The sequence below is a fragment of the Pipistrellus hanaki genome (assembly GCF_964339955.1).
Source record: "Pipistrellus hanaki genome assembly, chromosome: 13".
Taxonomy (NCBI): Eukaryota; Metazoa; Chordata; class Mammalia; order Chiroptera; family Vespertilionidae; genus Pipistrellus; species Pipistrellus hanaki.
This window is the reverse complement of record NC_140515.1, coordinates 57,063,832-57,090,148: the sequence shown is the minus strand read 5'-3', so window position 1 is coordinate 57,090,148 and position 26,317 is coordinate 57,063,832. Positions and strand designations below refer to the sequence as shown.

General features: G+C 50.5%; 1 protein-coding gene across 6 annotated transcripts in view; it reads right to left on the bottom strand.

Moving 5' to 3' along the window:
* Positions 1-26,317, bottom strand: part of CNTN4 (contactin 4) — a 315,102-nt gene that overhangs the window by 209,672 nt on the left and 79,113 nt on the right. For all 6 annotated transcript variants that reach the window (XM_084902270.1, XM_084902274.1, XM_084902275.1 and 3 more), the window contains exon 2: positions 19,456-19,511. The gene's annotated coding sequence lies outside the window, so the exon portion shown is untranslated. The remainder of the gene's footprint in view (positions 1-19,455; positions 19,512-26,317) is intronic.

Below are 26,317 nucleotides of genomic sequence, written 5' to 3'. Positions count from 1 at the left end.
CAGTAGCACCGATACTCTAAGCCAATTTTATTTTTAAATGTTCTTTCCACTGTTAACCAAGCTCTGTCTTGAAAATAGCAGAAATAACTCATCAGGTCGCATATTTTGAAAGGATCTGCAAACCCTTTGTAAAGACTGAAATTCCAGTGACTAGCAGAATCCGTTCCTTGGATTACCAACCTATTGGTAAGACAGTAGACCATGCCCCCACTAAGTAATTTTAATATTACTCCAGCCATTTTTATTATTTTATTTTTTAAATGTAGTATTGACTTTTAGAGAGAGAAGAAAAGGGAAGAAAGAGAGAGAGAGAGAGAGAGAGAGAGAGAGCGCAATATTAATATTAGAGCAAAATATGGGTTGACTGCCTCCTACACGTCCCCCAGCTGGGACTGAGCCCGAACCCCAGGCATGTGCCCCCATCAGGAATCGAACCAGCAACCTCTTGGTGCACGGGATGATGCTCAACCCATTGAGCCACACCGCCAGGGTCACTATGGACATTTTTAAAATATTTAAGTCAATTCGCTTCATGTGCATTCAATACAAGGGCAGGTTGTGTGAATTTGAATAATTCCTTCCTCAGGGAGGAAAGTGTTTGCTGTGTTCTTCTTGCAGATGTTCCTACTCACCTATATAAGCTGACACAGAATGGTTCTCATTGTTTATTCCCTAACCCAGTGGTCGGCAAACTCATCAGTCCACAGAGCCAAATACCAACAGCACACTGACTGCAATTTCTTTGGAGAGCCTAAAACGGACTTCTGCGCATGGGCCACGAAGTTTCGATCACACTGTATGTGGGCACCCGCACGTGGCATTTTGTGGAAGAGCCACACTCCAGGGGCCAAAGAGCCGCATGTGGCTCGAGCCGCAGTTTGCTGACCACTGTCCTAATCCATACCGGAAGTTTACCTGGGTGACCTTCCTAGTACGTGCCCAGTAGAGATGAGTGGTGGTGGCGATGGCGGCATTTGAAGTGAGATGACTTGCTCAGTGACAATTTATTGTGACTACATGTGACAGCTGATACTGACGTCACTGTACAACTTCAGGTGAGCAAGTTCAAAACCAAGTGCTATTTCCTCCCTGAAATAAAGATGCCAACCAGCCGGCCAGGAGAAGGAACAGGGCATTGCTCCTGGGCCGGCTGCCTATCTGCTTCTAACCACTCCGCCTCCTCCTCCCTCAGCCCCTGGCAGGCAGACCGAGGTCACCGCCGAGCTAATGCCTTCAGTTCAAACTACCTCTCGTCTCAGATCCTCGTGGCGATTTTCTCCTACAGGCAAAGTCATTTTTGAATTCTCAATTTATCTTCGCCTGCCTGATACATGGTTTTAGTTATAACCCTCCCCGAAGAATTTCTGAAAGGGGCGCACAATATTGAATGAATAATTTGCTGAGGTAACCTTGCCTTTTTTCTCCTAAAGAGGAAAATACGCACTTAGCCGTCATCTTGTAGCTAAAAGCTCCTAACGGTAATGGCTTCCCAATTTCCCGACATCGCCTTTGAAATGTCCTGGCTTGAAGCGTGTGAAATGTTCACTGTTCTTATGTACATCTCAAAAAATTTTTTGCTAAAAATGCAAACATCCTTTCCAAGAAACGTTTTAAATACAACATGGAGGTACTTTGCAAACAATGATTCACATGAATTCCAAGAAGCCAGGATATGGCTAGCTCCATGATTTGGCCAGGGAGATGGATAAAAGCATTTCTTACTGTCTGAAGTGGTCACAGTAAAATAATCACGCCAAGCCCTAGCCCGTGTGCTCAGTGGATAGAGCGACTCCCTGAGGACTGAAGGATTCCAGGTTCAATTTGGGTCAAGGGCACATGCCCAGGTTGCAGGCTCGATCCGCAATGGGAGGTGTGCAGGAGGCAGCCGATCCATGATTCTCTCTCATCATTGATTTTCTATCTCTTCCTGGCTCTCCCTTCTTCTCTGAAATCAATAAAATATTAAAAATAATAATAATCCTGCCAACAAATTCTGTGACACATAAAAATCAGTACACAGGCCCTTCCTTAAGAAGGCTAGCGTTTGCCTCTAAGTCACGTCTCTAACAGAGAACAATGGCTCACACAATATCTGCAGGTAGCAATTTTTAAAAATTGATTTTAGAAAGTGAGAGAGAGAGGAGAGAGACAGAGAGAAACATTGATGTGAAAGAGGTGCCTCCTGCATGTGCTCCAAGCAGGGACGGAGCCCGAACCTGGGCATGCGCCCTGCCAGGGAGCCTGCGGCCTGTGCCTGCGGTGTGTGGAAGACGCTCTAACCAGCTGAGCACCCGGCCAGGGCTAAGGTAGCAGTTCTTATTGTGGGAAAGAAGGGCCATTAGTGAGAAACATTGGAAACTGTCCACTGCCTTCAACTGGCTGATGGATTTCAAACGTCAGACCTGGTCCCCGACCACCCTCCGGAGCAGCTGTGCACAATAACCGCTCAGATATCACCGGCTCCGCAGAGTGCCGATGGCATTCCGGTTTTGGAAGGAAGCGCTCCGTGTGGCAATGACCCAGTGTTGTGAGAGTGTGAACGGAAGTCACAGCTTGGGGCGTACGCACTCCCTCAGAGCCGGTACGGGCCCAGCGTTTCAGAAAGCCATTCATCTTTCCCCCATTTTTTATCCGTCCTTCAAGCTGCCACACTCGATTAGTATACAGAGCACGAAGAACGTGATCTTTCTTTCATTCCATCGTTAGATAAAAATTTAAACACGCATTTATATTTTCTATATTTATGATAGTTTCGGCATTTGAGACGTTCTAATTTCCTCATGGTCAAGCGTGTTTAATGACTCGAGTATAAATATTTCATAGCCTCTGCTCATTACGGCCCATTAGCAGCAGGCCGCATTTACCCAGTGGGCGCACCCCTCAGGGCCCGCCAGGAACGTGGGGTGCCTGCCTTCTGCACAGACGCAGACAGGTGAGCACAGACATGATACAAACAGGTGAGCACAGACATGGACAGGTGAGCACATACAGGAAGGAGGCAGGCAAGCACAGACATGATACAAACAGGTGAGCATACACAGACACATACAGATGAGCACAGACACGGACAGGTGAGCACAGACAGGGGCCAGGTGAGCATAGACATGGACAGGTGGGCACAGACATGGACAGTTGAGCACAGACATGATACAAACAGGTGAGCACAGGCAGGGACAGGTGAGCGATGCTCACGTGGTTACAGACTCACAGAACCCTCCCTGGCAAGCCCACAGCTGGTCACAGTACCACAGCTGACATGACACCGAAGGGGAGACGCACTCTGCTGTCCAGGTGTTAGTCTCCCTGCTTCACACAGCCCTGAGCCAGGCTCCCTGCAGGGGAGCCACACGCACACTGACCTCCACCCACCGGCGCTCTGTCTGGGGTTCCGGCACAGACCAGTTCAGTCCCTGACCAGGGGACAGAGACCGGAAACCAGTGCCCAGGGGTCCCCTGCCCTGGGAACCCTCCCCGGGCTTGTCAGAGGTCACGCGTGTTGTAAACGCACCTGCCGGGGACCGCACCGGAGCGGCATGAATCTCCTGCAGGGAGAACAGACGCTTCTCCCCTCACTGTGGCCAGGAGACCATTCCTATCGCTAAGCTGTCATTCCAGTCAGAGCGCACCCCCCTGAAAAGATCATTGAAGCTTTTCCAAATCACCCACAAAACGTTTGGACTGCGAGCGAAACGCCATCCCGGTGGCTGTGGGGAGCCTCTAACAATAGCACCTGCTTTCCGTGGGTTCGACATTGAGGCCTTAATGAGGCTGACCTTTACAGAAAGAACTTTCTAGAACCGGAATTCTTTACTGGACTTCTGCGGGGCACTTCCTGGGCCATCGACCCACCCGGATATGATGACACAGGCTTTCTCATTTGTGTCGGATACCAAATACTGCGCGTGTCCCCCCAAATGTACACACACTTAGAATGATCATTAATCCCAACAGGTTAGCTCTGAAAACAAAGGCACATCAATCGAGCCATCAGCTGTTAATGCGTGTCTACATGTTTAGGGGACACCCTGTATTTTTGTCCCTTCCTTTGCCACCCCCCCCAGTCCTCGTGAGAACCCATGAGCACACTGAAAATGTAACGCATGCTGGGAGCAGGTGAAATGTTGCCTAATGCTAAAAACCATGTTGTTTTTTTGGGGGGGTAAGTGGGACTGGGGTGGACAAAAACCCAAACCTGCTTGCTCTGAGCAGCACCTTCTAAGCAGAGGATCATTCTGAAGAGTTTGCAGCGTCCGGTCCCGACCCATCCTTGTCTAACTCTTCCCTTGGCGTCAGGAGTCTGCACACCTTTCTGGGCCTCATTCTACCTGAGTCCCCCAGGAAGGAGGAGAGAGCCATGTGTGGCCATGACCTTACACTTGGGTGTTGCAACAGTGACATCCTCAGACACTCACAGGTGACCCAGTCTCACCCTTCAGTTCTACTGATCTTCCTCCACCAGCGGGGGTGGGGAACCTCTGGCCCACGGCCCTGTAAGGCCTGCACAACCATTGGGTCTGGTATCCTGTGTGACTTTGAGAACACTTCCACGTCATAGTTAACGGGACACATTAATCCCCACGAGGGACTAAGAAGAGTCATGGGTCGAGAACAAGAATCTTTAGAAAGGACACAGGAAGTGCGGGTGAAAGAAAATGCCAGGCCTGAGGAGGACAAAGGGACGCGGGGGTATTGTTACCTGTACTCACCACCACCCTTTCTGATCCCCTCGCCAGCTCTTCTCCCAGGAAGGAGCTCTGAGAGCTGTGCAGGCCACACGGAACACAAAATACCGACTGTCACCTCCTTACCCCCAGAGGACAAAGAAGCGGTTAGAAAAACATCTCCAATACAAAGGTAAGTCGGACTGTTATCATTGCTATTCTGTGGATTATAAAAATAGTATATTTGATGCAGAACTAAACACACAGAAGGAAAGAAAGGAAAAGAGAGGAAGGAAGGAGGAAGAGAAGGAAAGAGAAAGGGAAAGGAAAGGAAAGGAGTCAGACTTGGCATCGTCTTGGCAATGGCCTACATTCGCCAGGCAGTTCTCTCTTAAAAATAGTAACAATGGAATTTTTTCCCCTTAACTTCGCTGGAATCGCTAATAGGTGCTTCCAATTACCAGCGAACAAGACTCACAGGATCGGATTTTGCATAATTTTTCCTCTTACTTGCAACTTCCCAAACAAAATGCCGCGCACGATCCCCGACTTCGTTTGCTTCTTAAGCGAGGCGGGCACTGGGACTGCCTAGCTCCTCCCGGGGCTCAGCCAGATGAAAAGCTCTGGGGCGGCCACATTGTCGGAAAATGCCGGGGGTCCCGTGGAGAGGACCTGGCTCAGGCGAACACGGGAGAGTTTAGAAAATGGAAATTCTATTGTCATCGCTTTTCAAAGATTCTGGCACTTCCTCCGGGGACACACCGACACTTGGTGAGGCTGGGAGACAAAGAAAAGCAACAAAAACAGAAAAACAGCCGATGCAGTGACTCTGCCAGCGGGTGGGGGTGGGGAGGAGGGAGGGACGGGCCCATGCTGCAGGTCAGCGGCTGCTACCTGACACTGGGCACCTGCCCATACCCGGACCCACACAGCAGGCAGTGTTTCCAGTTTATGGAAAATGGCTCAGAGGGTCAGGAAGGCAGGTGCAGGCCAACTGGCCTCAGCCTCAAGTTCAAAGCCGAGATCGCCTGATTCCCAAACAGCATTCGGCTGAATGTGACCATGTTCCCCACACAGCGAGGTGAAGAGATCCCACCGAAATCCAGGCACAGCCCGGGGCTGCTGGGCAGGGACACCAGGGGCCCCGTCTGCCATCAACATTCCCGTCCTCACACCAGGGCGATGCGGTTTCTTCAGCGACTTTAGGTGAAACTGCTTTTATTTGGCAAAAGGAGAGACTTGGTTTTGTCGTGGAGCAGAGCACGGAAGTCCCAGCCTCACTGCTCAGCGGGTAGTAAGTTCAGCTGCGGACGCACAGACATAACTCTCCTTTCTGTTATGAGCAGCCAACGACAAGGTCACAGGGCGGCTTAGGACGCGATGGAGAGCAGGTTTCTCTCCTGACCGCTGGGGCTGATGCTGCTGCTGGTGGAGGCGGCCTGGGCGAGGTAGGAGGTGCCCCGCTGCCCCTGCTCGCTCCCCAGTCACACCCCGCAGCGCCCGGCCCCCGGTGTGGAGGGGCAGCTGGGGAAAGTGCAGACGTCACCGAGTGCTCCCTGGTGACACCGTCCCGGCCGGATGCCATGAATACAGATCCTGTATTAAAACAGTCTTGGTTCTGCACACGGAGGAGGAGGGTGTGTGGTGAGGGCGTATGACAGGCCCCCACAGCGCAGGAGACACAAAGGAAATGCTGCGGAGTTTAAACAAGAACATCTCTTTCCTCATGGCCGCGGCGGGGGCTGCAGGTGTCTGTCCACACGGCGGGCTGGTGTACACAAGCAGCCACTCACGCTCTTGCACGCACACCCACGCCTGGACCAGGCAGAGCGTTCCTTCCTCGTCCCTCTGGCATTTCAGAAAAGGGGCTTTCCTGGTGGTAACAACATCGGGATAACAAACGATGTGTACAAAACCCAAACCCAGCTCCAGCCCCGCAGCGATTGCACAAAACTGGGAAGTCTAGACGGCTGATCCCCGTGGGCCGCAAGGAGAAAGGTGACGGCCCGACTCTTGTCCTGACGCTGTGCCCTCGCTGTCCACCAGCCCCGAGTTACTCATGTTCATCGGGAAGCAGAAAATAGAGAGAGCGTATCATAGAAAGTCTTTTCTTAAGGGAGGGGCGGGGGCAATGGTAAGATATGTACACAGATAATATTTAATTAAAAAAAAAAATAAATAAATAAATACACACACACACACACACACACACACACACACACAATCTTTTCTTAGCTGGTCCTGGAAAGCAGTTATTCTTCCCAAGCAAGTCAGCAAGTTTGTCCAAAGAATCCACCCGTTTTGATTACAATGAAAACTTGCCTCCATTACAGGAGCATGCTAGGTTCCAGAGGTAGGTAAAGAGAATGGCCGTCTCGCTATGTATGGTTCATTCCTAGAGGTGTTAGACGCAGGGGTCTTCAAACTACGGCCCGCGGGCCACATGCGGCCCGCAGAGGAGTCTGATCCGGCCCGCCAGGTTTTTTGGGCAGTGAGCGCAGCCGAGGTGTTACAGTAGGAATTAGTAGTTCATATAGTCCGGCCCTCCAGCTCTCTGAGGGACCGTGATCTGGCCCCCACTTTAAAAAGTTTGAGGACCCCTGAGGGTCCGGGGGAGGAAGGACATTTCCTATGCCAGGCACGGGGTCAGGGCCTGTCAATCTGCCCTCACGCACCCACGTGACCTTGCACGTGGACATGGCATCTCCTTGGAGGTGCGGGTGGAGGCTCTCAGGGGAGCTGGTCCGAGACGGGCTGTGGCTCAGTCGGCCAGGGGCGCTGGGACAGCGCCGCCAGCAGAGGGACTCCGTGTGTCCTTCTCGCCCAGCGTCGCGAAGACGGCGCCGGTAGGGAAGGCTGGGAGCCTGAAGGATGGCTGTGCCCCCGAAGACGCTCCGCGCCGGGTAGGAACGCCGCCGCGCGGGGGTAAACAGATGTTCCCTAACCACCGAGCGTGTCACACGGCAGGCTCATCAATCAGGCGCTAAGTGTACAAATCATGTATCTTATTACACAAAAGACGGCAGCTGGAGTGATTTTCAAAACCGCTCGCTGAAATATGATGGAGCCTGTGTTCTCGGAGAAATTTGTTGAATACACAGGAGTTGGGATTTACAGATGCCGCAGCCGATAGCAGACACGGCGGGGAGGGGCGGGGGCGGCTGAACGGCATGTTGGGGGATCGCATGATTGGAATGATGACTATTATTTTTGCATGGAGAAAAGGCACAGCCCACTCACCGGAAAGGTGCTTAATAAATCTGTGTTCCACTCTCCCGGTCCCCCTCAGCCCGGCGACACCTCTCGTTGCTGAAAATATACTCCCGGCTGTCAGAATTTTAGTATCAATCAAGCCTCTCTCCGCACCCTGGGCTTCGCGTGGAAAAAGCTTGGCTGATTCACAGATAAATCTGTCGCCCTCCCGTCTGTTTATGTTTACGGTACCTGCTCGAGCTGGGAACCAGACGGTGACGGTGAATTCAGGCCACACAGGCAGGCGTTTTCACTAAAGCGCACACGAGAGAACAAACATGCAGGCCCCCAGGGCCAATGAGTGCACCCAGGTGTCATCCCGGCGGCACGGAACCAGGCCCAGGGCGGCACGTGGCCCACGGCAGCCACGTCCCCTGGAAGCAGAGCCCAGGGGTCCTGGACGCGGCCACAGCGTCTGTGTCAGTGCCGCTCGGAGCACAGGCTGCCCCCCAGCCCGTGAGAAAGAAACCCCGATGCTCAGGCCTGCCCGCCTCCGAGCGGAGCCTGGGTTTCTAACAGGCCTCCCCAGGGCCCTGGGGGCAGAGGAGGTTTGCGAAGAACTGGTCTCCGTCTCCGTATGAAGTTGTAATAACCCACAGGCCCCTGGGCCTGTGCCTCGCAGACATGGGAGGGCCTTGGCAGTCTTGGAAGTTCTAGTAAAAATAGACAAAGTCTTTTTGTCCTTTTTAAGTGTTTTTATGATTTGAGAGAAGAAGAGAGAGGGAGAGAGAAATATCAGTGATGAGAGAGAATTATGGATCGGCTGCCTCCTGCTCGCCTTCTACATGGGATCAAGCCCACAACCCAGGCACATGCCCTGACCAGGAATCAAACCATGACCTCCTGGTTCCTAGGTCGACACCCAACCACTGAGCCACACCGGCCGGGCACAATAGGCAAGTCTTTAGCTGAGCTGTCTCCTGGGAAATGCTTCTCTGTGACTTAGTGCAGAGCTAGACGTCAGAGAAGCCCACAGCCAAGGGCAGCCTCGGCCTGCTCCCCCCTTTTCCTCACACGGCGGGGCACGCTGCCTGGCCAGCGCTGGTGACCACCTGCCCTTCCCTCCTCCACAGCTGGAGGTGGTGTCAGCAGTGGGGTGGACACCCTGAGCCTCATACTGAATGGTCTTCGGTAAAGGACCAGCAGGAACCACCCAGAAGGGAGCTCCAGGCAGGAGAAGTGGCGCCCCTGGTGGCCAGTGCTCAGATGACACATTCACTGGGATAAGCCCTGCTCTCCCTTGAGTTTCCGTTACATTAGGGGTGTCGAACTCAATCAGAGAGGGGGCCAAATTCTAAAATACAGCCTAAATTGTGGGCCGAATGGTTTACTGAACAGTCATAAACTGACAATGCCATAAACTGACAGCGGAGTGCAGTGATGACAGCGCGGTGCGGGCCACATTGCAAGGCCTGGCGGGCTGGATTTGGCCCGCGGGCCTTGTGTTTGACACATGTGCGTTACATCAACGCTCTAACTCAGGGCATTTTGCTGAAGAGGAGAGAAATCCTCTGCCCAGCTTGTGTGGGTCAGTGGTTGAGCGTCATCTTATGCACCAAGAGGTCACCAGTTTGAATCCTGGTCAGAGCACATGCCCGGGTTGAGGGCTCGACCCCAGTAGGGGGCGTGCAGGAGGCAGCCCGTGGATGTTTCTCTCTCGTCAACGTGTCCAGCACTCTATCGCGCTCCCTCATGCTCTAAAATCAGGAAAAACAAATGTAAAAAACCCTCGGGTTGCTCGCTCCGCCCAGAGCCCTGGCTCTCAGAAGAACCCTCCCAGCGCCAGGCCTAAGGGAGGCAGTCCAGTGTCTCCTCCCCCCGAGAAGTGACGGAAGTGGGGTCCTTTCTCTGTGGAACTGCTGATCAGCGAGCAGGAACTACCTTAGACCCGGAGCCGGTGAGTCCTGCTAGTACAGGGCTGGGTACCCACTTTTAACTGACTACCGTACACGGAACCCAGAAAGCAGAATCTGCAAAGCAAAAGGAAACTGCATGGCAGACAGAGAGACAGACGGATGCAACAGACCGCAGGGTCCTGCTTGCGCACCTGACCTTGCTTCTGGCTCCGGCCCAGCGTGGCGGCAGGCCCTGTGAGGGGCTGGTACCGTCCAGGGAACTGAGTCTTTGCCGGACTCGTTCAGTTTGGCTCATCCACTGACTCGATAGGTGATATTAGGCAAAACATCTCTAATTCTTCACGTCTCTGTATTTTTAACCTTAACATGTGAGTACTATTCCATCGAGACACCTCTTCTCGGAGGTCAGAAGTTCGGACAGATGCGGAAGCCCCTTGAGAAAAAGGCGGATTCGCACAGCTGAAGGTTCTGAGCGCTCAGAGGATGCTGGCGCTTTAAGTAGATGATGCAGCCAGCGACACAGCAGGCCCTGTCCCCGGGGAGGCCGCCTCCCCCGTGGCATCTGACACATGGATACCGCAGCCTCCCGCTGCTGCCAATGCCTCTATTTTGAGCTTAGAGCCTTTTCATTTGTATTTTCCCCAAATGGCTTCTGTCTGCTTGTCAAGTGGGACTCTCGCCTCGCCGGGAGCCCTGGCTGGTGATAAGAAGCCAGGCTGGCAGGCTGCTGGCGGCGCCCGGACCTGGGAGCAATCCGCCCGCGTTCCCCTGTGATCCCGGCAGCGCCAGCCGCCGCGGCTCAGCGCCGCTGCCCCCTGCTGGGATCAGACTGCCCAGCACAGGCCCGGGTCCATGCCCATCCGACCCGTGCCCACCTGGTCTGTGTCCAACCCGGTCTGTGCCCACCTGGTCTGTGCCCACCCCAGTCTGTGCCCACCCCATCCGTGCCCACCTGGTCCATGCACACTCCAGTCCGTGCCCATCTGGTCCGTGCCCACTCCAGTCCGAGCCCACCCCGTCCATGTGGGGGGCGGCCTCCTAGGTTGGGACTCCCTATCTTTGCCCCACAAAACAGGGTGCCATTTGCCTGCTCCGCTCCCCATCTTTTCTTTGCATGAGTGTCCCTTGGTTAGTGAGACATCGGATAATCCCTGAGGAAACTCCATGCACAAGCAGCAGTAACATATGGACCGAGAGCTGCTCAGCAGCAGCTCGTTCTCGGACGAGAAGCCACGAGGAGAGAGGAGGGGGCGCTGACCCTCGGTGGGAAACAGCTCCTGGGGCATGAGGCAGGACCCCCTCCACGGCCACTCCGTCTCAGTCTTCATTTCAGCATCATGACTGTGTCAGCTCCTGCCGCACACGGCTCTCTCCTGCTGATGCCTGGCTTTTGTGCGAAACCATGAGCAGGAGGACAAACGTGTCCCGTGTACTTTGACATCCCTTTCATGTCGCTGCCAGCAACCACTTGCCGAGGTTTTATTTTCCTGCCACTGCCCTCCCCCTGGAGGCCAGGTGAGGGTGCGAGTATTGGGCGGCTGTGCCTGCACCTGTTTTCCCACTGCCGCTGTCCCTGCTCCAGAGCACCTCCAGGGGGCGCCTCACGTCTGTCCTCTCCAACATGCTCAGTCCCCTGCTGCCTGGAGACACTGTGATTCTCTCCTCTGAGGGCCTCCTTCTCCTCCAGGCAGGACCCAGGCCGCTTTCCTCTCCCCCAATCTTCTCTCTCCCAGGGGTTTAAACGGAAAAACCATCCCCACTGCTTCTCTAAGGCCCCGCCGGTCCTTGGCCTTTGAGACCAGGGCCTGCCTCCCTTGGGAGTAGTTCTGACACTGGGGGAGGGTACTCTGTTCTCATGGCCATGCCCTGCCCCCGCCCGGCTCCCCAGCGGTACCTGGCCATCCCTCCCCCATCCCCACCCCCTGCGATGAAATTTCACCCCTTTCAGACACAGGTGGCAGCGGCTTCCTTTCAAACCCCCCAGGAGCCTCTCCGATTTCTCTAGCGGGTCCTGCTTGTTTCCAGGACTCGGCTCCTCCTATTGCCCGCAGCTCTCCTCTGAGATCTGGTTCCGCTTTGTACCTGCATGTCTCCACGGAGTAACCTCATCAGTGTCCACGTGTGGGGAGGCCAGAGCCAGCTAAGCGTTTGCAAACAGCCCATCGATCCCGGAAGCTTGGAGGTTAAAGAAACATTCTGTACCGTCTTTAGACAGATATATATATATTTTTTTTCTTTTTTCTTTTTTTTCCTTTAAAACTTTTAGGCCCACACTGACAGCAATTCCTCGGCCTTTGGGTCCTATTTGTTAGTACATCTTTGACAGCGATGCTCAGACCCTGAGAGTCTGTGGCCTGGGGACCACTTTTAAAGGGGAGGCTCTGCCGGGAATTACCCGCTGTTTGGGGTGATCTACGACGTTTCTATTCCCGATCACATGTGCGATCGGAAGGGCGGCTGTACTAGATGTTCTAAAAACTTTGCTCTGCATTTTGACAAGCTGCCATATGTCTTAGTGTAAACACAACGGAGTGAAAACGTGCCCTAATTTCTCTTTTCCTTACGAGAGGAGCGATGGTGCGTGCTTACATTGAAAGGCCTTACGAAGTATCTGAGAGCAATCGACAAACCCTGGATTGTAATGTGACTGCTTGAGGCTCTCCTGATAGCAAACCTAATTTCAGTCATTCCATCGCCGCCAAGAGACATAACGGTTCTTTACAAGAGGGCTGACCACTCCATTTTTGAAATTATGTAAATTAGAAAGAATTCCAGTGAAAACAATGAAATAACTAAGTATTAGAATGTTGGGATAAAGTAGGTTATTTCCTAAACACCTGTCAATTCCAAACCTGCTGAGCTTAAAGCCGAGAACCGATTTATCAAAGGCATCCGGTCCCAAATTCTTGTTTTCTAGACGAGAAAACGAGGCCTGTGAAATGTAATGATCTCTCTAACATCGCACAGCTGGCCAATGTCAAGGTGGAAGGAAACCATGAGCCCTGATATTCAGTCTGTTTTTTTCTTCCCTTTAATTCGTAGAGAGATGATTATGAGATCATTGTGATTTGGACAGTTTCTTAGAGATTAAAAAGTTGATGCGGGAAATTTCTAGTGTTGAAAAGGTGGTGGACTCAACTAATAATGTAGACCACCACCCACCTACAAACAGAAAACTAGTGGATAAAATACAAGTAAGTGTCAAAAAACCTGTCACGCTTAAAAAAATGAGAGTGACCTCTGAAGGTGGCTAAGATCACCAGCACATGTCAGCCCATGTTCACAGACACGCTAGGCCAGTGGTCGGCAAACTCATTAGTCAACAGAGCCAAATGTCAACAGTGCAATGATTGAGATTTCCTTTGAGAGTCCAATTTTTAAAACTTAAACTTCTTCTAATGCCATTTCTTCAAAATAGACTCGCCCAAACCATGGTATTTTGTGGAAGAGCCACACTCAAGGGGCCAAAGAGCCACATGTGGCTCGCAAGCCGCGGTTTGCCGACCACTGGGCTGAGCTTTGCTGCAGGACCGGGGCTGTGAGCCAGGGCGTTAACATCCCATCAGATACTGTACAGAGGAAAATAGATCAAAACTTCTAGTTTCCATGACAGGAAACTAGAAAAACTAGGCAACCTGGCCTCAAGAATGAATAAGGAATTTTGCTCTCTGCCCGGGGTTCAAGGTGTCCCTCCAACAAATTGAGACCAAAAACTTCCCCGAGGGAGAGGATCTATCTAAATGTATACAACTCAGGAAATGTAGGAACCTTACACAGAACGGGTGTGGGATACTTCAAATCCCAGGACATGGATAAATGCAAACCCTGGGGCATGCTTTCACAACCTAGGGTGCAAGCATCCCTCCAGGGGGAAATACCTAACATGAGATCATGGATACAATGATCACCTACAGGGGAGGAGAAGAAGCCACTGCAGAAAGGATGGGAGCAACCGACAAACACTTGATTGTAATTTCTGGGACACAGAACATGCAATGGAAGCACCAGAAACACGTGATTACTAGCGTGGGTAGACAATGAGAGTTTAAAGTGATTGCAGATAAAAAGGAGTGGGACCCACCACAAAATACAGAATATTATGGTTAAAAAGAGAAAAACACACTGAGAAAAACAAGCCAAATAGAACTTCTCAAAAAATGGTTATTGACATGTTTGAAAGCCAATGGCCATTTGAGGTTGCCATTAAGTGCTTCTCACAAGTATTCTGGTTCTCCTTCATTTCTGGGAAAACGTTAATATTGTATTTCCCTGCCTCCTCGGAGTCACCCTGACCGTGTGGCTGCCTTTGCCAACAATATGGAAGCAAAGCTGGCATGTACCCACTTTGGGAAGAAGTTTTCAGGCCCAGTCCACAGCCCCTCAGTCCTCTTCATTTCCCGCCTGGCGGTGACTCCGCCCACAGGGGGTCCCTGTGCCCAGCAAGGAGCGGAGCCCCCGGATACCTTGTGCTGGGCAGGTGACACGAGGGAGAAATAAGCTCCGTGCTCTAGCCCAGGAGAGTGTGTGTGTGGGGGGGGAGGGGAGGGGTTGCTAGTGCAGCAGAAGTTAGCTGTCGGGACTGACACACAATGTTACCTAGCAGAGCAGACAATGATGAAGAACAGATTTAAAAACTGGACTAGGGTTTTTAAAAATATATTTTATTGACTTTTACAGAGAGGGAGGGAGAGGGATAGAGAGTTAGAAACATCGATGAGAGAGAAATATTGATCAGCTGCCTCCTGCACAACCCCCACTGGGGATGTGCCCGCAACCAAGGTACATGCCTGTGACCGGAATCGAATCTGGGACCTTTCAACCTGCAGGCTGACGCTCTATCCACTGAGCCAAACCTGTTTCAGCAGGATTTTTTTTTTAATCCTCACCTGAATATTTTCATGAATCGTTAGAGAAAGAGCAGAAGAAGGGAGGGGAGAGGGACGATGGAAGGGAGGGGGAGAGAGAAGGAGAGAGAGAGATACATCGATGTGAGAGAGACATGTATATTGGTTGCTGTCCACCTGCATCCCAAGTGGGGCTTGGGGATGGAACCTGCAACCCAGGAATGTGCCCTTGATTGGGAATCAAACCTATAGCCCTTCAGTCCACAGGCTGAAGCTCTAACCACTGAAAGGCACAGGCCAGGCCGTAATAGGAATTTTAAAAATTTGCCCGGAATGCAAAATGGAGATATATAAAGGAATTAAAAAAAGAAAAGAAATGATCGCTATAAGTTATGACTAGGAGGAATAGATGGCCCAGAATAGGTATAATTAGATATGCAGAAAAGGACAAACAAGCAAAACGTTTCATGTCGATATTCAAATAAATGATAGATAAGAAGGGAAATTTGTCTTTTGGTTGAAAATCACCACATGAGAAAAACTAAAAATAAATGCATAATTGAACATATCACAATGAGAGCGTGGCGCTCCCGTCACAAAGAGAAAACCTTAGAAGCAAACAGAGAAGAAAAGACAGATCCCAGAAAAGATTGTCAGTTTGGCCAACAGAAGACTAATTAGCTCCTGTAACAAAGAACAGAAAACAATGTAACCCTATCCTCAAAGTACCGAGGGGAAAAACATTGTCAACTAGGAATTCCAAATATACTTTAACATTATCCATGCAGAAAAGCAGAAGAATGGCAATTCATGAACAAAACAATATTAAACAGTCTACAATTGAGAGAACATCTGGGCATGTTGAGGCAGAGGGACCTGAGCTCAGAGGAAGGGAGAAGCCAGAAGGAATGATGAACAATAAATGGGTAAATGAGAGGGAAACCTATATAAGTTGAGCCTTGATTATGTTAAATATAAAACTAATAATTACGGGCTGGAAGGAAAATCAAGCTGAGCTGAAATACTATGCACACAGCAGTAACTTGAAACTCTGAGAGGCGGGATTCGAGTTAGAAGTCTACAGGTCTGATTGGAGAATGTTATTAAAACCGGGGCACTGCCGAAACGGGTTTGGCTCAATGGATAGAGCGTGGGCTTGGGGACTGAAGGGTCCAGGGTTCGATTCCGGTCAAGGGCATGTACCTTGGTTGCGGGCACATCCCCAGTAGGGGGTGTGCAAGAGGCAGCTGATCGATGACTCTCTCTCATCGATGTTTCTAACTCTCTCTCTCCCTTCCTCTCTGTACAAAATCAATAAAATATATTTAAAAAAAACAAAAACAAAACCGGGGCACTGCTCGGGTTACATTTTAAGGAAATCTGCTGAAAACGAAAGAGTGAGAGCCCAGTGTAACAGGAAGGGATCGTGGAATAAAGGAAAATAGGTTAGTCTGTTAGCAGGTGGGAACAAGAAATACATGGAAACAGAAAACCAACACAAAATATGCAGAGACACACACGAAAACCACCACAATATATGCAGACACAGAACACCGGACACAGAATAAGATGGTAGAGAGAACGTTACAATATTTTGGGAGTCAAAATAAGTTCAAACAATTCACATCTCTGGGTAAAAGAGAGAAAATAAACCAGATTAAAAAAAAACAAAAAAAAACATAGCTCAATGCTACTGACAGGAGACTGGCCTACAGTGACACCTGAGGGTTGAAGGCCGAGTAGGAGAGAACTGCCAGGCAAATGTTAATAACGAAAGCGGGTATGGCGCTGTGCACATCAGATAAAGTAAATATCAGGTTAAGAATCATGATGGAGAACAGAAAGACTCATCCCATCATGATCCAAGGTCACGTCAGGAGGTTCAACGGAATCCGATGCCCATGCGTGACTGGTAGCCCAGGTCACACGAGTGGGCAGTGACCCTAACCTGGACGCTGGCTCCTCACCCTGGCCTTCCCTGCCTGGTCTCCACGGGACCCCACACAGTCTGAACACTTCACTTGTTAGATGTCTCCCTGCCAGAGAGCAGACTGAGAGTTCAGGGCCCTTACCCAGTGCACCTGCAGCCCAGTCGCCGGATCCTACCTCAGGGCTCCGGAAACAGAGCCCAATAAATGCTCTGACCGGGGTACCAAGGACCCAAAGGCCACGCACGCCGCCTGCTCTCCCTCCTTTGTCCACAGGGATGGCCGGTGGCCCCCAGCAGCCTCGGGGGCACAGGGAGCGGCTCAGGCAGCCACCTTTTCATAACGAAGATGACAGACACCTGCCTGATGTGACCATGTATCACACATTCCCCGGAGCCCCTCAGCCACCCTCTCAGTGCCCACACGGTGGTCGCCATTGCCGTCTTCAGAGACAAAGCTAAAGGTGAAAGAAGAAATCCCCACTATCTCCTGCAGGAAAAGACGCACCGATAATCAAAGTGATGGGCGAAGGACAGGGGCGAATTCCGGCAGCGGCTTATTCGGAAAGGCCAGCGCGGGCACATTTCAATGTCCGCCACCGGGGTGTTCTCTCAGCTCCAACATCACCCCCACGTGTGTTACTGCTCCCCGCAGCACAGGCGGCCTCATCTGGGCAGGGGAAGGCTCTGGGGACTGACCCCAGACAGACAGGGAGATTACAAACCCCACAGATATTTTATGCCCCACACTGGGGATGGAGCCCACAACCTGGGCCAGTGCCCTGTCGGAGAATCTAACCATGACCTCCTGGTTCATAGGTCGATGCTCAACCCCTGGGCCATGCTGGTCGGGCTGCATGTGGTCCTCTATCGTCTGGTTTCTTCCATTATCTTAGTTTTAAGGCTCATATGAGTTGCCGCATCTACCAGCATTCGTTTCTTAATCAATTCTAATTGGTTAATAACAAGATGAAAACACAGACGGAAGGAAATGTGACCATCTTACCCCATTTGCTTCACGTGTGTAAGTTGGACTAGAGGTTATGGTATGAACAAAGCAACTTTAATCCATGCAAATCCATGTAGCGTGCTAGTCTCCACTTTACAGATGGGGGGCAGGGGGTACCGTCAAAAAGACCAGTTTATCTTCCCGAATACGGGAGCAAGGATTGAAGCACAGGCCTCTGAAAGCAACGGCTGAATATGTCCTCTTAGCTGATGGATGGATGCCAGGACCCCTCAATGGCCCACTCAGCCGCTGGACCTCTGATCCCCGGTTCACCAGGGACAGACTCACAGAAGCCTAGCCAAGCTCCCTGGGCCATCAGTTCAGCCGGCTCTATCGGGGCAGCCAGGCAGCCAGGCAGAGGCCCCAGGAAGGAGGTGGCACAGCCATCTTCACCCTCTGAGTCCAGGACACGTTCTTCACCCCAAAAGGAACCCTGGGCCCTGCAGCCGACAAGCCCCATCCTTCCCTCCCCTCTGTCCCCGCAGAGAATGGCAGCCGCCTTCGGGCCCACATGCCAACCCCAAGCCTGAACACCGCCCCTGGGGGGTGAGGGGGGACCCAAGCAGCTGACCTGACATAGTCCAAAGAGACAAGAGGGACCCCCATTTTCAGCCTTGGGTTGGGGTTGTTTGTTACCGAGCAATACTCACTGGCCCAGAAAAATGCCGCTCTCCACCGTGGGTCATGAGCAACATGGAAGGAATACGTAAAATCATTCTTTTCTAAATTTTTAAAATTATTCTCAATTTTAAAATTATCTTCCCTGAGAGTCAAAATCACACGCTAATATTTACTGGTACATGGTGCCATCCATCCCTGTACAGAATAACTGAGTATTTCTATCTTGATTGGCAGATAAGGTGGCCATCAAGAGATAATGATTGCACCTTTTAAAATAATCCAGCCTTTTGCTGTGTGTGTGTGCCCGTGGAATGAGCTCTTTCTCCACTCGGATGCCTTGTTTACCGTCATCAACGTGAGCATCAGTCAAGGTCACTTTAAGGACAGATGCTGCTGTGGATGAACGGTGTTTCCTTACGAGCGACGTTGAAATCCTAATTCCCTGACCGCCAAAGCCACCTCATTTGGAGAAGGGTCCCTGCAGAGGTGATCACGTCCGGACGAGATCACAGTGGGAGAGGGTGGCCCCTAACCCCATGACGGGTGTCCTTATGACAAGAAGGAGATCAGACACAGACAAGCAGGGGGATGGGGAGATCTGAGCGGTGGAACTTCAAACAAGGAACACCAAGAACTGCGAGGACCAGGAGGCCAGGACGGAGCCCCTTGGCGCCTTCGGGGGAGCCGGCCGCCGGCCCCTCGAGCTCAGACTCTAACGCCCGGGACCGTGAGAGAGGAAGCCCCGTGCTCCATAGCACCCCGTCCATGGTGCTCCCCGATACGCGCCTTGGGGAGCCGGCAGACACCACTGCATGTTTTCAGATCTGTATCTTTCATGAAGGGAAACGGTGGAGACAGATTATTCCTGAAGGTTTCCCCTTTAAGTCCTGACTATTTGCAGGGCCTCGTTAACTTCACACTTGTGAAACATCCTCTCTTGTAAAACCATTTGCAAAACTGCGGCTACATTTACTGCGTTCTCCTTTATTCCCAATCCCCTTTCCATGGCGCCCAATTCTGGAGTTTTGAATTCTGAGATTGCTCAGAGCCACAGAAACGCTGCCTCCGGGAGCCAGCCCCCCGCAGAGAGCCCTGGGAAGTCCTCTCTCCCTCCGGCCAGGCCTCCGTGTGCATGTCACTGCCTTCAGGACCGCGGCCTTCAGAAAACCATCACACGTGAGTTCACGGTGGCAATGGGTCCTGAAAACTTGTTGCTGTTTGTTTCCATAGAAACTAAGCATGCCAATCAGCGGTGAAGGAGGGCTCTTCCCGATGGGAAGCTTACCTTTCAGGGCAGGTCCTGGGGCCGCAAGCTGTGCAGGGACTGCATGTCAGTGATTCCTGGAATGAGAACAAAACACGCAATTAGTGCCCGTGCGAGTGTAAACGCGCTTCCATGTACCAGATGCATAACTCCTCCCACTTCAGAAGGGGCGCAGAGGAAATGGAAATCGAACGCAGCTGCTGTGGCCTTCGGGCTTGATGGAACCGCCCAGGGGGCCAGGAGACCTGGTCCTCCCTGCTCTGCCTCCCTCTGGTCACGTGACGTCGTACAACTCACCCGCAGCCTATGTTAGTGGAAGGGCCCCAGGAGCCCAGGATACAGGGTGGTGTTCAGATTCGGTAACAATAAGGCTCTTTACAGAGGGTTTAACATCATGAAATGGTGAGCAAGAGAGGAGACACCATGGCTCTTGGTATTCATATAAATATGTAAAATGAGGGTAACAATACCACAAAACAAACTCTCCCTATAAATATGGCGTTATATGTTCTCTTAAGGCGACCAAGTTAAACTTTAATTGCTGAATAATTTTGTACCGGAGAGTATTTTCCCCTGAAGCAATAGTTTTTCCCCTCTCAGGAAAATATACACACAATATTAGCAAGAATAAATGCATATATTCATATCTCCATGTTTATGTGCCTGTGTATGTGTCCTCTAAATGAGTCTCTACTGTACATAACTTTACATCTGAGTAAAGTCATTGTCTTGAGATATTTTTATGATTGAAAATATCATTAATGTAGATGAATATGTAGATAGGCCACTCAGAAATATCATTAATTATACCAGTCTAGTCTAACTTACGTTTACATGTAGCTTTCAGTGAAAATTGATTCATTGCTCCTCATTGGAAACACTGCCCAACCACTGTTACACAGTGAAGTGACCGAGTGTCCATGTTACACTGCGATCCTATGTGACTGTGTCTCGTGGGCAGAGATCACTTTTACAAACAGGAACCCAGCCACTTAGGGCAGTGACTTATCCATAATGCCTATCAAACAAACACTCCCCCTCCGTGCTACCATTCTTTCTCCTCGCTGGTGGCCTCCCCAGCACCAGACCCCTATATAGGCCACGGACACGCATTCTGTTCTGCATAAACCAGCATTACTAGTTCAGAGCAGCGCACTGTGCCTTTGGGTAAGTGAAAATGAAGCTCGATCACATCACTGAGGGTCACAGGACACTTCTCTCTCCTGACAAACAGCCTGGTGACAGAGCAGAGCTGGATGCGGGCCATTCCACAGGTGTCCTGCGTAACCACGCCGGCATGTCAATTTCCAAGTGGGGATCTGAGATGCTAGCTTGGAGAGAACCAAGCCTTTAGAGACAATCTATTACAAGGTTAAACAGAAACCAGGAATAAAATTAACGCTGAAATGAATTTTAAAAAATGGCATTGAAAACACAGGCTGTTAAAATGACAGTGACCCCATGCAAAGGAAAGGAGTTTTGGAAACCTGATCCAACAGCATGGCCGTTTAGACATCGCAGAAGTCGGCATTCTGATTGGCTGCTCAACCCCATCCCTCCGAGAGTTTTCCTGAAAGCCGTCAGCAGTCTGTGGGGTCAGACTGCACTGTGTCCATCTAAACCTAAGGAACTGGAGGGCTTTTTTGTTTTGCGTTGTTTTGTTAATCCTCACCTCAAGGTATTTTTCTGCTGATTTTTAGAGAGCGTGGAAGAGGGGTAGGAGAGAGAGAAACATCGATGTGAGAGAAACATCCATCGGTTGCCTCCTGCACACACCCCAACCAGGGCTGGTGATTGAGCCTGCAACCCAGGTTCATGCCCTTGACCAGAATCAAACCCGGGACCTTCCAGTCCACGGGCCGACACTCTATCCACTGAGCCAGACTGGCCAGGGCTGGAGTGTTAATGAACTCTCCCAGGGCCACGTGGCTCACCCACTGACCCCTGATGGACCCGTCTCCTCAGAAGGAGCTCTTTTATGGCTAAGCTGTCCAGGGTTGTTCCAAGCCACATTTCACAACTGGGGCAATTCTGCGAACAAACGCTTGTTTATGAGGGAGAGGAGAATGAATGCGCCCGGTGCACAGAAATGGGTCCCCTCGGGGCTGTAAGGGGAACGGCCGAGCCAGAGGTCTCCACGTATCTGGCATTTGCCATCCGGAGAGTGGAGCAACCCAAGGCCTCCACTTGGGTTCCTTTGCCATTTGTGTCAGACTTCTCCCCTGAGGGCCAACGGGGCTGGCTCTACAGAAATGAAAGTATTTTAAGAACGAGAGCGCACCTAGGATGCTCTAAAAGGGGTTTTGCTGTTGCGACTGCAATTATTCTTAATTATAACCATGGTTCCCTTTAGAACAAGGAGACTCTGGGAGTGCTGTGCAGTTTGCTTAGAGAAAGACCTGTGGTAATCAACAGAGAAATGATCGCCCGGACGTGGACGCCAGCCTAATCATTGCAGAAGCCAGCAGCCTGGACGGTTCTGAGCTCACGGGACCACTGGCGTCGGGAGAACCTATGGCAGGCAGACGTGACACAGGAAACTGGCAGTGGCGATCCTCACGCGCGTGGCAAATTACAGTGAAGTGCTGGCTGGTGTCTTGTGTAAAATGTACGCGCCATTAACCTTAACTACACCCATAAAGCTGCACGATGAAGGTCAATGACAAGAGCAGGTGTCCACCTGGGACACGGGAAAGGCCCATTAGCGCTACGGTAACATGGGACGTAGGTGTTAAACGGGAAAGGGGAGTGAAACCGAACATTAAGCCCAGGGTGAAACGGGGACCATGTCAGCTCCACTCGGCCAGGACCCCCTTGCCCTATACCCATGATCGGCCAACTTATTAGTCAACAGAGCCAAATATCAACAGTACAAAGGCTGAAATTTCTTTTGAGAGCCATTTTTTTAAACTTAAACTATATAGGTAGGTACATTGTTATTAACTTACTTAGGGTATTCCTGAGCTGGCCTAAGAGCCACACTCAAGGTGCCAAACTGCTGCATGTGGCTCACTAGCCGATGTTTGTCAACCACTGGCCTATACCACTGGGGATGTTTCCTATAATGTGTGTGTGAACTAATTTTCTTGTAAAAAAAAAAAAATTTTTTTTTTTTTTTCTTTTTTTTTTTTTTTTTTTTTTATCATTTTTACAGAGAGAGAAGAAGGGAGAGGGAAAGAGAGAGACACTGATCAGCTGCCTCCTCCACACACAGAGACAGGAGTGAGCCTGCAACCGGGGCATGTGCTATGACTGGGAACTGAACCAGTTACTGTTTGGGGCATGGATGACACCCAGCCAACAGATCCATGTGGCCAGGGCTGACTAGTTTTCTTACCAAGCAGCCCTGTCTACAACATTAGCACATGCCATGCATGTTGAAAGATAGAAAAAAAGAAAAAAAAAGAAAAAAAAGAGCTTGAAGGGTCAGGGGAGAAAACTCAGTTCCAAGTCTCAGAGACACTGGGCTGCAGACCATGCTCTGTGCCTCCATCTAATGCTCCCTCCACAATTATAGCCCCGAAACCCTCCGGATTTCTGTTCCCGCTGCTTTCTCTTTGCTAAGGCACCTTCTGCCTTCATTCTCTGAGGTAAGGGTTGGGGAAGACCAACTTTTCAAATAAAACAGAGATAAAAATGCCAAATGTGTGCATTTTGATGGATACCCAAAATGCTCTTGAAACCTCCCTTGAAATTTGAAAACATTTACTAGTATTTCGTTATTTTTTGTTATGAATATAAATGAAGGCCTTGGAAGAGTTGAACTCTTTTTATAAGTCTCCTCTCGTCGAGGAAGCCAAAAAGGATATAGGCCGATTTCAGATCCAAAAATGCGGTTTCTGGGCATTGCCCATTCAACTTCCTGTCACTCTGGCCTATCTCTGCATCCTGCAGAAGTCTAAGAGCATAACGGTGCTATTTCTCTCAGGTGGTACTTGTGAATGTAAAGTAATATGAACATAAAATGCCTGGGGAAAACAACTATTATTTTCCCCTTCCATGGAGTCTTCCCTCTTTCTTTTGAAGGAGTATAAACAATTGCAGAGTTGAGGGTAGTACTAACAGGCAGCGACACGTGGATCTACAAGATTATTTTATGACAACAGAGCGCTTCAGACAGACAGACAGACAGACAAACAAACTTCACACGAAACAGAGTGCTCACCTGCACGGAGATCAGACATGCCCCCCTCCACACCCTCAATTAGTACAGAGAACCCGTGGCTCTCCCGTCCAGGGAGGGGGCGATTATGCAAACACCTGAGTTAATCTTAGAAATGCTTCAAGGGGAGAAGACAGCGACATCCCGTTCAGGGGAAAGGCCTGGCGAGGGGAGAGGCACATTGTATAGCTGACCGTTCCCCAGGGAGGCAGTGTCTCCAGCCCATGGCAGCTGCCGGCCCAGACCCTACCTGGCGAAGGCGTGACTCACAGGCCGAAGTACCCATATGCTCACCCACCTGCTGTTACCCTATCAGATCACCCATCCAAGATTAACATCCAAATTAACTTTGACCCTGACCGGTTCGGCTCAGTGGATATAGCATCGGCCTGTGAACTGAAAGGTCCCAGGTTCGATTCTGGTCAAGGGCATGTACCTTGGTTGTAGGCACATCCCCAGTAGGAGGTGTGCAGGAGGCAGCTTATAGATGTTTCTCTCTCATCGATGTTTCTAACTCTCTATCCTTCTCCCTTCCTCTCTGTAAAAAAAAAAAAAAAAAAAAAAATCAATAAAATATATTAAAATAAAAAAATAAAACCCAATTAACTTTGACCTCCAGGTAGGGAAATACCAAACAATGGGGAGATGAAGTCAGCTGAAGCTGAGAGCGAGCACACAGAGCCGTTAGGAATTCCCAGCACGCTGTGTTTGGTTTGCTGTCTCCCACCTGGCACTTTACAAACTGTATCTAAGCATGGACGGGAACTGCCCCGATTCCTTTCACAGCAGCCGCGCTGTGTGAGGAAAACGGACAGAAGAATCGGGAAAAAGGCTCCGGTGTCACCGGGAGCTCGGGCGGCCCTTAGGACAGGGCTGTGGGCAGGGATGCCCGGGTGACGTGCCATCCGTCAGCCGGTGGGTGACGCCTGTCCTCGGGGTCTGGGTGGCGGGGGAGGCGCATCCCGGAGCCACCACCTGTCACTCCGGGAGGATAAGGATCTGGCCCTGAAAAGTAGGTATTGATTTTCCCGGGTCTCTGGGTCATTATTTTGATGAATCCTCTTGCTGCTGCTGCTTCTAACAAACAGACTGCCCTCGCCACACTAGTCCTCACGTAAATGAATGAGGCTTGGCTCAATGGAGTGCCAACTGCTTCCCGAATGAGAACCACCGATCACCGAGGTCAGAGAGGCAGGCTTCTCTTCTTTACGGCTCTGCCGGCTCTGGATTCGGCGGGCAGCACCACGTGCAAGGCACCCTGCAGGGTGCTGGGGAAATAGTCACCATGAAGGCCATCAGTGCTCCTTAAAGAGACAGGTAGGCCTGGTTTGATGACACCTACGTCAGAGATGAGTGACCAGGAGTTCAGACGTCACTTCTAAGGTCAGAGTTCATCCATCAGGAAGGGCACGGAGTGGGGAAGAAGTCTTGGGAGTGAAACTAGAGGAAATAGACGCTGGATCAACCTCAGTGAAATTAAAAAATATATATATATATATATATATATATATATATATATATATATATATATATAGTATTGATTTTTTACAGAGAGGAAGAGAGAGGGATAGAGAGTTAGAAACATCAATGAGAGAGAATCATCAATCAGCTGCCTCTTGCACACCCCCTATTGGGGATGTGCCTGCTACCAAGGTCCATGCCCTTGACCGAAATCGAACCCAGGACCCTTCAGTCACCTGGCCAATGCTCTATCCACTGAGTCAAACCGGTTTTGGCAACCTCAGTGTAATTTGCATGTGGTTGTCTTTTTTTTTGAATGATTTATTTCTAAAGTTTTCATTAAATGCACTTGAAATATAACAATGGGCAAACCTTTGAAGGGGTGCGTGCTGTGTGCACACTGCAGGGAAGATGGGAGATGACATGCAATGCGTTACTCCACGTGGATGAGTGAAATGAGCAAAAACAACCTCACCACGGACGACAGCGCCTGCCTGGTTCTCAGCACTCCCGTAGGAGAAGGGCTGTCAGAATATTTAGTATAAACCAGAGCGCTCGCGTGTTTATTACAACGATTTAATTATCAGCAGCCTATACTTGGAAACTCTCCTCCAATCATTCAGTGTAAATTGAGTTTCTATAATGTTTCAAGTAAAATAGATTAAGGATGGGAATATGTCTCAAAAATAGCCTGGAAACGGACGACCTTTTCAAAACGAAAATTACTGTCAAACAGATGAATGCACAGAGACTGTTTAATATCTGCTTGCTGAGAATTCACCAAAAACACTATTGTTATTTTTATCCATCGGCTTCTCATCTTCACCATTAATCATGGGATATCAAAGTATAAAAGGAAGCTCTGTGTCATCCGAAACGATAATCACATCTCCGAAGTTAAATGGTTACTATAACCCACAGTTTGCCAGTCACCCAAGGTAAATGCTCATCACGGATAATGCCAATGTGAATCCCAGCCCCAGGTCTAGATCTGTAGACTACGACTCCCTGGGACAACTCCGAATTGGCTAAAAATAGGCCAGTCCAGGGCATCCCCAATGTGGTCTGTTTCAGGAAGCTTCTCACCTTGTCCTCACAAGGAAGAAGGGATGAGTCTCGTGTATAAGGGCACGAATCCCACTCCTGGGGGCCCCACCCTCATGGCCTAATCAACACCCATGCCCCCACCCCCTAATCCATCACCTTGGGGACTGGGTTCAACATGTAAGTTTTGGGGGACCCAGACACTCACACCGAGGG